At 38.7% G+C, this 13354-nt stretch overlaps 1 protein-coding gene across 1 annotated transcript in view; it reads right to left on the minus strand.

Moving 5' to 3' along the window:
• The window catches only part of LOC142351062 (uncharacterized), a 161382-nt gene that overhangs the window by 7470 nt on the left and 140558 nt on the right, over positions 1-13354 (minus strand). The window lies entirely within an intron of this gene.

Below are 13354 nucleotides of genomic sequence, written 5' to 3' on the forward strand. Positions count from 1 at the left end.
CTCCTGAAAATTACCAAATCTGAATGCCTAATCACAGTACGCATTTGTATGCTGAATGTCATGCAGAAAGTTCATTAAAATCAAGCCCGCTAGACTCTACCTGTATCCTGTTTTTGAGGACGATAAGTCCGGTCAAGCAAAAAATCGCATAAAAAGACCGACAGGACTAATATAATTACTAAAACCTATTTCAGAGCAATTAAACATGTTTCAAATATATCAACGATTCAAAGATGAATAGATCGGCCTTAATGAACCATTAGTTACTTCGGCAAAACTCATTTTAAAAGTCACATAATTGACTATTTATACCTGTGTATCCTGTTTTTGTGGAAAAAAATTCAAAAGCTTCAGACGAAAAATCGGTCAAGCAACAAATCGCATGGAAAGACCGACAGATCTAATATAATTGCTACTAACTTCGTTTGAGAGCAATTAATTACCAAATACACTTGCTCAAAGTCGAATATCGTCGGAAGTTCCGCAGCTCTACTGTAAAAAATTAATCTGAGCTCGATAGCAAGAGGTTGTACTGATGTCATTGGTTAATAGTAGACTTCAAAACAGCACAGACGTGACATGAACCTGACAATTTGTAAACAATCGTCTACTGATTAGGAATTCTGAATTAGTATTACTCATTCAGAATTAGTATTTATGAGGTGTCAGCCTGAGAGCCTGATTATCATACACATACAAGATTTCGGAAGATCAAGAAATTAGCAGTGGATATATCAAGCGTATTTTAATCATAGGAATAATTTGGTCTCATGTGCGGTGGTGATAGTTTCGTTCCAAACCCTACCCGGCTGCTGAAGCCTGGCCATCAACTGCGAGGTATGATCAGCAGCTGATTTTGTCTTAAATAAAACTATTCTTTAGGTAAGACTTCCTAATACTAAGATAGCTACAAAAATCGCTTCATGTTACACTTCAAAACAGCAGAAACTTTGCAAACAGCTGTGTTTACCAGACAAATGCGTACTGTGATCAGGCAATCAGATTTTAGTATTTATCAGAAGTCAGAAAAGAATCAAATCAAACAAATACTAGTAGATTTCGACGATAGCTGTTAAAAGCTCTATGGAGGTGAAATATTGATCTGAAAAATCAAGATTTTGCTAGCAGTCTACGAAACTATATTCCAGAAAAACCAAATTAAAAATAGCGCTAAAAACTGTTTTGATTTAGTAGGCAAAACCTTCTGCATGTCAGATACATTACTTAGTTGTACACGAAAACAATGCTCCAAAATACCCAATGCCAATTAAATATTTTGTATATCGAAAATATATCAAGCATATTTTATTGTGCGAATAATGTTCTTATGTTCGGTGGTGATAGTTTCGTTTCAACTCCTACCCGACAGCTGAGGCACGGTTTTAAATATGCACTTTATGGTAGACCTTATGGCACAAACCTTTTTATGGTATAACAAACCTCGTGATAAATTTCAAAACAGCACACACTTTGCAAACAGCTGTTCTCAACAAACTTGACCTTCATAAACTTAGACAAACGCATACTGATTAGTCATTCAGATTTAGTTGTTATCAGGAGCCAGAAAGCCTGGACATTCATCAAACACAGAATTAGACAGTCGCTGTTAAAAGCTCCGCGGAGGTGAGATACTGAAGTAAACAAAATTTTGCTTGCAGTCTTAAGCGCAACTTTTTTTCCAGAAATGCCTAATTATATCGCTCAACAGTTTTGATTTTGTAGGCAAAACCTGCATGTCAGATACATCACTCCAGCATAAAAATTTATTGTATATGAAAACAATGCTCCAAAATACCCAATGCCATAAATTTTTATTTTTCCCATTGAATATTTCGTATGTGGTATATGATAAGGTAGGTGATATATCAAGCATATTTTATCGTGCAAATAATATTCTCATGTTCGGTGGTGATAGTTTCGTTTCAAACCCTACCCGACAGCTGAGGTATAGCTACTTTAGTCCGACAGTTTTATATCTGCACTTTATGGTAGACCTTATGGCACAAATCTTTTTAAGGTATAACAAACCTCGTGATAAATTTCAAAACAGCACACACTTTGCAAACAGAGGTTCTTAACAAACTTGACCTTCATAAACTTAGACAAACGCATACTGATTAGTCATTCAGATTTAGTTTTTATCAGGAGTCAGAAGGACAGGACATTCATCAAACAAATTCGACAATCGCTGTTAAAAGCTTTTAACAAGCATACTTTTATCGTACGAATAATTTGGTCTGCTGATTGATAAAACAATGCCCAAGATTCCCAATGCCATAATACTCAATTTGTTCCCTTTGAATGTTATACATAACAAGTGAGCAGTTGATCTATCAAGCATACGTTTATCGTACGAATAATTTGGTCTGATGATTGGTGGTGATAGTTTGGAAGCCTGATGCTCAAACCTTGAGATTTCGTTCTGCAACTATACAAATCAAGGCGAAAAAGAAAATTCACCAGTAATGGTTTGAATCGTTTGATTCCCCCTCCGGCTTTTTGTCTGAATGACCTCGGATAATTCATCGCAGAAACGCAAAAACGACCATGTCAATTTAGAGTATCTTTACTATATTTTATTATCTTCAAAAGGTAAACAAACATGTCATCTTGGAGATGAAACCGTAAACGGGTAGGATCACCAAATCCCAACCGCCTTTAAAAAAACAAAAATTTTTGAGGAATTGGAATGCATGAGCAGAAGAATTTCGATACAAAAATGACAAGGACCGACAGTTGTCTTTAGGATAATGAGAACGAACCAAGTCACCCTCCATATTCAACGATGTAACGGATCTACGAAGTGGAATTTGCACAAAGGGCCTCACGCAGTTCAAAAACTAGTCATCCTTTGCAACAGCTGCACGCCACTTAAGCGGTGAAATCTTCTAGCATGAAGGCAAAAGCATATTAAGCAAAGTAAAATATCTTTGGTAAAATATCTTTGCTCTTACATTCAAAGGTAACTGAAAGTGGAATCACTATCAGTTACCTTTGAATGTAAGAGCGCAGTTAACCAATAGACAGACAAATAGGATCACACGCTCACAGGGCAATTAAAAACTCTTACACTGCCAAAAGGCTAAAAATAGGCTAAAATGATTCTGAGCTGAAAGGCGTTGATCAAGCCTCCAAGATCAAAAAACAAAAAGAATCAAGAACTTCGCCGAATAATAAATTTTTCATCCGATAGCCTTAAAACAAACAGCCTCACAAGCGGTGAGCGGTTGCTCTTGGGGGTGAGCAGAGTGGTGGGGAGGGTTCAAGCGATGGGTTTCGGGGCGGGTAATGGACCTGGCGAGGGGAGTGTTGGGGGAATGTGGGGGGGGGGGGGGGTGGAGACGGCTGTACCGCACTTCACACCATGAAATTGCCTCCTCAAAATAGTTTTGGTGCATCGCTTGAAGGGCGCAAAACTAGAAGGGCGCAAAACTAGATAGAAAGGGTCAGGAAAAATTAGTCAAGCGAAAAATAGTTCAGACTTCAAGAATGCAGAGAAAGCAGCTCAAACGTGTTCATTTTCAAATTACACGCCTGCATAGCCGAAACCCATTGGGACCAGAAATAGGTTACCCTTAGATGTCTTGAACCTGTTTCAGATATATCAACGATTCATAGATTGGCCTTAATGCACCATAGTTATTTTGGCAAATTTCACACAACTTTCAATGAAGTTTCGTAAGTCAGAAGTAACATGTTAATACATAAAATACAGAACTCAATCCGTCATCAGACGTCAGAATATGAAACACGGGAATTAGTTTAGAGTACACCATATTTACGATGAAAAGCATTAAACGTAGCACGACTGGGTTTCAGATTTGCTTTAAATCATGAGTCAGATGGAAGATCTGATCATCAAAAGCTGAAAATTATGAACATTCCTAGATGGGTTCGTAGTGCTGCCAGAAAAGCTCCATTTTGTAGAATAGCTTTATCATGTCAGGCTTTAAACGTTCAAACCATACTTGAAGCAGTAACTATTTAAATTATACGCTTTATATCCGTAACTGTTCATAATTTAAACTAAACAGGTGTTCACCCTAATTTGCTTCTGCTTCATGTACGCCAGATTTAGTACAAACAACCGAAAACCTGAATAAACTCGGTAGTAGGAAGGATGCATAAAAAACCAGCAGATGAAAACGAACAGATCAGAATGTCAAAATCGTTCAACGATTTGTAACACGACGTACGCTTCCTTCATCTGTACTTCAAATGGAACGCCACAGTTCTTTCCTGCACAATTCTCAAGCACAATTCACAAGAATCCAATTTACAACTCCCAAAGAGCTCCGAAAATCGAGTTTGGCATGTTAGCTCGGTCAGGTTAACCGCAGTCAGAATGAATTTATTCGAAGTTAGATAAGCTAGCACACGGAGGGTGAGTGAGAGGAGTGGCCCGGAGGGTTCAAACGATGGGTTTCGGGTCGGGGCAGGACCTGGCGAGGACCTGCGGCCTTTAAATCGCCAGCAGCAGGAGGGAGGACGGGTTAGTTTTGGTTGAATGCGGGGATGGGAACTGCTGGACCGCACTTCATGAAATTGCCATCAAAATAGTTCTGGTGAATCACATAATTGGAGACTAGTAAGGCGCAAGGCTCTAAGAGAGCTTCTCAGTCGCTTAATGCCTTCCAGGCGTGACCTGTTTCTATCGTTTTTGAGGACGAAAAAAGGTTCAGACGAAAAATTGGTCAATCGAATAGTTCAGAGGTCACGAATGCAGAGAAAGCAGTGTAGACGTGTTAATTTTCAAATTACACGTCTGCATTGCCGTAACCTCTTGGAACCAGAAATAGGTTACCCTTAGATGCCTGAACGGGTATATCAACGGTTCATAGATTTGCCTTCGTGAACCAATAGTTAATTGTCAACCAGTTAAAGTTCGGCAAGTCAGAGTAGCATGTTAATGCAAAAAATACAAAACTAACTCACTCAATCAGACAACGGAATTTGCAACACGGGAATTAGTTCTGAGTATACTGTTACAGCATGAAAAAGCATTTAAATACGTATATGGGCTTCAGATTTGCTTTAAATCATGAGTCAGATGGACACTGTAATCATCAAAAGCTGAAAAGCTGAACATTCTTAGAAAATCAAAACAGTACTTGAAGCAATAACTATTTAAATTAGACGCCTTACATCCGTGACTGTTCAATCAAAACCAAACAGGTGTTCAATATGAATTTGCTTCTGCTTCACGTACGCCTGATTTTGTATAAACAACCGAAAACCTGCATACATGCACAGTAGCAGACAGGCTGCATAATAAACAATCAGCTTAAAATGAACATCAAAACGTCCAATTCCTTTCAGCGATTCGTAACACGACGTAAACTTCACGGTACAATTTTTCAGCACAATTTCTTTCCAACTATTTTCAAGCACAATTCACAAGAATCCAATTTACCCACCAGAGCACTATTGAAACTATCGACAGATCTTTTTTTACGCTTTTACATTTTTACACTTACTGTCTTCACACTGTAGCTTTGATGAATCGTACACTTTAGAGCCGCAGAGCTCTCAAAACTTTATTTTGGTTTTGAGGACGAAAAGTTGGGAGGTTCAGACGAAAACCAAAAACTCGGTTAAGCAACAAATCACATTAATATAAGACAACAAAAGAGAATCAGTGTTGACGTATTAGATTAATACACCAGGAAATTAGTTCAAATCATTTCATTGTTAACGATTCACCAAATACAAGCAGACAAACTTACAAACTCCCAAAGAGATCCGCAAAACGAGTTTGTCAGATCTCCGGTAACCAACGAGCTCCGTAGCAATCTGACCTCGGTCAAGTTAACCACAGTCAGAAAGAAAATTTATTCATCAAAAAGAGGAATTGGGTCGACCGCTGTCAAAAGTTCAATAAGTTAAAATATTGAGAAACAAAATCAAGAGAAATGCCAAATTTTGCCAAATTATGAATGAATGAAAAGCATTGATTAACACGGTTTTGATAGGCAAAAATGTAAAGGTTTAATTCATAGTCAGGCATCCTATTTACTTATCGCGAACTGGAACAATCTATTCATCATTTAAACTAACAGTCTGATCATTTTTCACGTCTTACCATTTGCACTATTTTATTTTGGCTTCCCGGTGTTCCTCTGAGGAATTGTACACTTAGAGATAAGCATAGCTGCTCTAGAAGAGCAGTTCAGTGACTTAAGGGCAACCGAGCTTGAACGAAGTAAACAAAGGAATACAATGGTCATCTGAATGTACAAATACTTGCTTCAACAAGAAACGTCACGCACTCAATGCGTGATTGCACAAATTCAGAATCCAATTGAGCGTTGGACGTCGGAGAAAAAAACAGTACAAGTCCTGAACAGCAAAAATCAGCTGAGAAAACGGCTCTAAGAGTACTTAATGCCCAATGGGCAGTACCTGTTTATGTTGTTTTTGAGGACGAGAAGTCGAATAGGTCAGACGAAAAATCAGTCCAGCGCAGTTTTTGAGTACGAAAAGTCGAATAGGTCAGACGAAAAATCACTCCAGCGAAAATCGCATTAACAAAACAGACCGACAGGACTAATATAATTGCTACTAACTTTGTTTGAGAGCAATTAAACGCCAGTGTTTAGCAGACAAACGCGTACTGTGAGTAGGCATTCAGATCACAAATACTAAATTTCGACGATCGCTGTCAGCTCTGTTGAGGTAACATATTGAGCTCGAAAATCATAATTTTCCTGGCAGTCAGACCCTTTCTCCAGAAATTCCAAATTATCAACATCGTTCAAATCGATTTGGATTCAGTACGCAAACCTTCTGTATGTCAGATATATCACTCAACCATAAAAGATCATTTATATGGAAACAAGGCTCCAAAATACCCAATGCCATAATTCCCAATTTATTCCCTTCGAATACTACCCGGCAATTGGGGCATGGTTATCAGCTCGGTGGCATGGTCAGCTAATTTAGTCTGACAGCTTGAAATACAATTTGTGGTAGACCTCGTGGCAAAAACCTTTCTATTGTAGCTACAAACCTGCTTATGGTAGACTTCAAAACATCACATACATTGCAAACAGCTGTGCAAGAAACGTGAGCTTTATGAACAGACATTTAGCAGACAGACGCGTACTGTGATTAGGCATTCAGATTTAGAATTTATCAGGTGTCAGAAGAAGCGTCAATTCATCACAGATTTCGACAACCACTGTTAAAAGCTCTGGCGGTGAAATATTGAGCTGAAAATTTTGCTTGCAGTCTGAAAAACTTATTTCCAGAAAATCCAACTTTTGAATATTGCTCAAACAGGTTTCAGATACATCACTAAAGCATTAACATTTACTAGCAGGCCCGCAAAAGTATCACAATCAATTAAAAGAACAGATAGGTTAAAAATCAGATTTTTTGGCACCACCTGGGGCTGGAACCTATGCCCCTCGTTCAAAAGCAATAGGTATTACGTTTCGTCACCGATGTGTTTGGTTTGAGTACATTACCCTTTGTGCCAACAATTTTTTGTCCAACCACGTTTTATGCTTTACCATTTTGCATATTTCAGGAGCGCTATGACTTGTACAGATAAAGATATTCTGCATGGTGGCATAGTGTAACTCATGTTCAACGTTAGGCTGCAGCAAGAAAAAGACAAAAGAAAGAGAAAACAAAACAGAAAAGAGAAGAAACCGAAGCTAGAGAACAGAAAGGCAGGAAAACAAAGCAGAAAGGTCGAAAAAAGGAGAAAAACAGAAATGAGAACGAGACAAAAAGAAGAGAAAAGAAAGCAGAAAAAGAGAACATCACAAGAAAAGAAACAAAAGAAAAGATAAAGAAAAAAGAAAAGAAAGATAAAGAGATAGACGAAAGGAAAGAGAAAGAAACGAAAGCAAGAGAAAGAACATAAAAAGCAGAAATGCAGAAAGAACAACGGAAATGAGAACGAGACAAAATGAGATCACGAGAAAAGATAGGCAAAGAGAGAAGAAAGGCAAAGAGAGAAGGCAGAAAAAGAAACAGAAAAGAGAAAAGAAAGAAACATAACCGACTAACGTCGGGCGAATTGCTCTCAAACGACCGGCGAGCGGTTGGCTTGGTCAGTAGGTAGCCACGGGGGGGGGTGCACCGGGGGCTGATGGGGGCAGCACTTGGTGGGGGGGGGGCAAAAGCGCGGTGGGGGGGGGGTGGAGCCAATAGTGGGAGTGGGGGGGGGGGGTCAACAAAGGGGGGGGTGTCAACCTCTAAGAACCGCCCCTCACACCATAAGTATAAGTCTCCAAGACAGTTTGAGCTGAAACAGACCTGAAAGGCTCTAAGAGCACATAATGCCCGCTGGGCGCTACCTGTTTATCCCGTTTTTGAGGACGAAAAGTCAAAAGCGTCAGACGAAAAATTGGTCAAGCGAAAAATCGCATAAAAAAAAGACCGACAGGACTAATATAATTGCTACAAACTTCGTTTGAGAGCAATTAATAAAGAGGAAGAGAAAGAAAGAGATAAAGAGATAAACAGAAAGGAAAAAAAAAGAAAGCGAAAAGAAAGAAGCGAAACAGAAGAGACAGAAAAGAAAGGACAGAGAGAAAAAACACAGAAAGAGACAGAAAAGAAGACAAAATTAAGATGAAGGAAAAGAAAGCGAATCAGAAACGAAGAGAAAAGTAGGATACAAATGGAGAGAGAAATCCAGAAAAGAAAGAAAAAGAAACAATACAGAATTTTCGTGTGACAATATTTTCGGCGATGAAATAGTTTATAGGCAGGTTTTCAGTCATTGACCTATTTTTCCATCCGCAGGTTTTCGGTCGTTGACCTTTTTGGCACAGGCAGGCTTTCGGACATTGGCAGCTTTACGGTTAATGACTTATTTTTGCATCCACGGCTAAGCATTCATTGACCTTTACGGCATAGGTAGCTTTTCATTCGTTGACCTCTTTTTGCATCCGCAGTTTTCCGGTCGTTGACCTTTTTGGCACAAGCAGCTTTTCGGACACTGGCAGCTTTTCGGTAAATGATCTATTTTTGCATCCACGGTTTTGCATAGGCGCATAAACATGGTGTTCAGCGGCTCTGTCGACGTTGAATTAATATATAGACTAGCAGGCCCGCAAAAGCATGGCAAGAAAATCTTATCACCTCGCCTGGAACCAATACCCCTCATTCATTAACAGCCAGAGGTATAACGCTACGTTACCGATGCGTTTGTTTTAGTATAGTACCCCAAAAACCAGATATTTATTGTTCAACTTTTTTGGATTTGCTATCTTGCATCTAAGGAGCGCAAGAGACTTACAGATAACGAACTTCTACAAGGTTCGACTGCTTTTCCAGCTGGGACCAATGCCCCTCGTTCATTAACAGCCAGAGGTATAACGTTACGTTAAGGATGCGTTTGTTTTAGTATATTACCCCAAAAACCAGATATTTTTTGTACAGCTTTTTGGATTTGCTATCTTGCATCTTTAAGGAGCGCTAGAGACTTATACAGATAACGAACTTCTACATGGTGGCATAGCGTGACGCATGTAATACGTGAGGCTGCATGTTTCAGAAGCGTTAACAAATAAGGCGAACAAACATTAAAGAGAAACAGACAGAAGAAACACAAAAGAAAAGAAAACAAAGAAAGACAGAAGAACGAAAAAAAAAACAAAAGACAGAAAGGCATGCGAAAAGAGAAACGGAGAAAAGACAGAAAAAGACAGAAATTCAGAGAAGAGAGTAAGAAAAAAGGTAGGAAAAAGCAGAAGACAAAATAGAGAAACGAAAGACAGAAGAAATGAAAGAAAGAATCAGAGAAAAAAGCAAGAGAAGGGAAAAAAGACAAAAAACAGGATAAGAGAAGACAGCAAAAAAGAAGGACAAGGGAGAAAAAATCAAGCAAGCTAGAAATACAGAAAGGAAAGTAAAGAAACAAACAAAAGAGTGAAACGAAAGAGATACAAAGAACAAAGGCAGAAAAAATACCCTAATTCACTGACACGACTGGGCTTTGCTCTTTCGACTTTGAACGTGAATTCACTACATTGCGTATGAAAGATGTTCAGTTGAAACATTGAGTGAGGTCAGTCAGAATTCAAACGTGAAAGTCGTGACTAATGTAAAACAAAACGTGCTCAAAAGGTATAGCTTTAAAAAGGAGAGTGCCTAAATAACAGTTGAGGCTGGCGGCGGCTATTAATCGAAATTAATTTTAAAAAGATATACTTTTTTTAGCTTTATTTTGCTCTGGTTATGTGCCTGAGCAATCCTTTGTTGTGAGACAGAAATGAAACCTTATTCACTTGCTCAAATCCATTCCAATAAACTGATTCCCAGTATTTTTACATTAGATAAATTCATGGAAACTTTGAAATGGTTGCTAGTGCCCAATTTCCGGTCGTCATTGTCCTCCGAATTTCCAGATCAAGAATCTGCGAAAGTGAGAAAATGCAAGTAATACGCTAGATAAATTAAAGCTTCCCAAGCAAGCTTTCTCTGCTTACACCAAATGACACCTTACTCCTTTACTGGCGGGTTCGAACCCTCAACCTCGAATTCCAAACCCAGCGAACAAGCCACTGCACTATGTTTCCCTATTTAAAATTGCAATAGGACACAGACTACTTACTAGTTTGGTTTTTTAGTTAAAACCGTGTTGTGTTCCTTTTTAACAAGCTCCTCCATGCCTCTTAAACATATTCTTCGGCAGTTCTCAAACATGGAATTCAGAGTTCCCTCAAACATGTATTTTGGTTTGAACATCCATTTTTGACATGTATTTAATTCAAAAACATAGCTGGCAGATTGCCAGAAAATAGCCGCAATAGCTTTGTAGATCGGCAGTCTAAAAAAACAGTAAATACAGACCAAAAAAATTGTCTTTTCTTCATAGAAGGCTGATCTGTTATATTTTGATTAAAAATCTGTATACGTTATTGCTGCCTCTATTAGCTGATCTCAAATAACCTTCATTTAGAGTGACACACCGATTTGTCCTTATCTCTTTGAATTAAAGTAAAAAGTCAATTTCAAAGTGAGGAAGTCATTTTTGAGAGTGAGGTAAGTCAAATGTGACCAAAAATTTAATCACGCGAATGAACAAAAAACTCGATCCACTAAGAGCAAAAAATTACGGTCACACACGCACTTCAGTTGAAATTGCATGAACGAATGAACAAAAAGTGGCTGTGACGTCATATGGTCGTAACAAAAATCATGACGAAATAAAAAAACCAAGAGAAAGCCAATAATAGCCCCAGCTATCGCTTTGCGGCTATTAAAAAAGAGGGGTGTGATCCACCCAATGGACAGAACAGTGAGCCCCACTATGAAACATCACAGCAACCTAATTAAATTTACCTCAAAAACATATAATTTTAAACTTATATTTTAAACTTACATCGATATGCTAGGCTCTAGGGAACGCGTCCTTAGATTGAAATACTACACTAATTACGAATCTAGCCTTCCCGCACATGGCAGCCTGACAGAGCCTCGTTAGTGCAAAAATTATATTTCGAATATATAAAATTGCGTCCGAGTATTGTGTCGCCTCTTTTCTGTCAGATTACCCGTTGCTTTATAGTGCGTGTTGCAGAGGGCCCTGCGCCTCATGCAGGAAAACACGAGTGCTATAGGAACTACTTTTCAATTTCCGAAATTTTTTCATTTCTCGTTAAACATTGGTCCTTATGTCTTACGTATTATATAGGATTGTGCGCAAAACTACTGATCCAATATTTGGAACGAATGAGAACTCAAACTGACTGAACCCACCCAGTTTCTTCAGATAATTCCGCGTTCAATGATTCGCCTACAATAGAAAACTGCTGCTACTCTCGTCGCTTGACAAGCAGGAATTTAGCATCTATATCTTGGCTGCCTGTGGAATGGTTTCGTACGCAGATTGTACTTACATCAGATTGTCAAAATTTTTTAAAACCGACTCAATACGTTATTGTTCAAATATTGTACCACCGGGGCCAACAATTTTGCATCTGCCATCTTCCAAAGCTGTTCAAAGCTGAATATAATCTTTTGTCTGCAGATGAGACAAGCAATTCACTTTCGGGGTGATGTTTTGCCTACCCCCATAGTGACAGTAAATAAACAGGTGTGCCCTGAACAAACGTACTTCATTTAAGAAATGATATCGCCAGAAGCCTCTTTGACAGAAGCCTTTCAGACCTCTCGGCTGAGGTCGGAAGAAGCGTAACTTGGATCATAGAGAGGTATTCAGATTTTATTTTTATCACAAATCAGATGGCAGAGTCAATTCATCAAAAATTGGGTTAACAGGGGAAACCAATCATGGAAACTAATTTCACAGCAGGCAGAATTTCGTAAGCGGATTGGATTAGCTAAACGGTCACATGCAAAACTTGCAAGAGTCACAAAATCTGTCATGTCATTACTACCGAAAACCTTTGCTATCCGCATGCCGGGAGGCGCAAGGAAGCCATGAAAATAAATGCCGCTGGAACATTAGAAGCTATTAATATCTCATATCTCAGATCGAACAAGCCACACAATGTAATTTGCAAAATATCTTGAACTCACTTTCTCAAACTGGCCGATTGGAAAATCTCACGCCCAAATGTAACCCAAACCAGCCATCGTAAAATGTCTTTTGGTCTACCAAAACTTCCTTAATTGGCTTAATTGACAGCATTGGTCTGATCGACTTATTATCACATCAGATTTAAGAACCATACATAACACTTAACCCATTTCTAGAAACATACTAACGTCGGATTAATTGCTCTCGAACGACAGGCCGGGCAATTAATTTAAGAGGGGTCGGGTCGCAGCTTAGAACTTATGGATGCAAAAAAAACAATGCCACAGGAGAAAGAACCCATATATCCAGGTTGGCAGTCTGACATTGACAACTTAGCTACAAAGGCTTTGATTTCCTGATTTTCTTCCGCTCAGTCACTTTTACAATAAAGAACTAACGGCAGCAACTTAGATCAGTCAAAACTGAACAACTAGTGTAAAAAAGTAACTCGAGAATGTTCTAGAACAATAGCGCATAAAAGTCGAGCGCACAAAACTCACGCTAAAATTTCACTGCCCATTTTCCGCTCGAACCAAGCAACTTGAACAATTTATGCAAGTGCACCTATAGTCTGTCCCATAAAGTTGAAATTAGAGAACGTTCGAAAAACGCCAAAAACGTGCAATTGAGCATTAATGTGGCCATTTGAATGTCATTTGAACGTCGTCATTTAAACGTTTTTTCCATTAACTTTCAATTTTTTCTACGTGTTTTAAAATTGAACTTTGAACCTGTGACTTTTGGAACGTTTGCTCATTTCAACTTCATGGGAAACGCTATATCTACGCATGCTTTCAAAATGAAATCTATACTTGACATAATTGCTCAAAAGGAAAATAAAATTCAGAC

This window comes from Convolutriloba macropyga, chromosome 12 (genome assembly GCF_964194025.1).
Source record: "Convolutriloba macropyga chromosome 12, txConMacr16.3, whole genome shotgun sequence".
Classification (NCBI taxonomy): Eukaryota; Metazoa; Xenacoelomorpha; order Acoela; family Convolutidae; genus Convolutriloba; species Convolutriloba macropyga.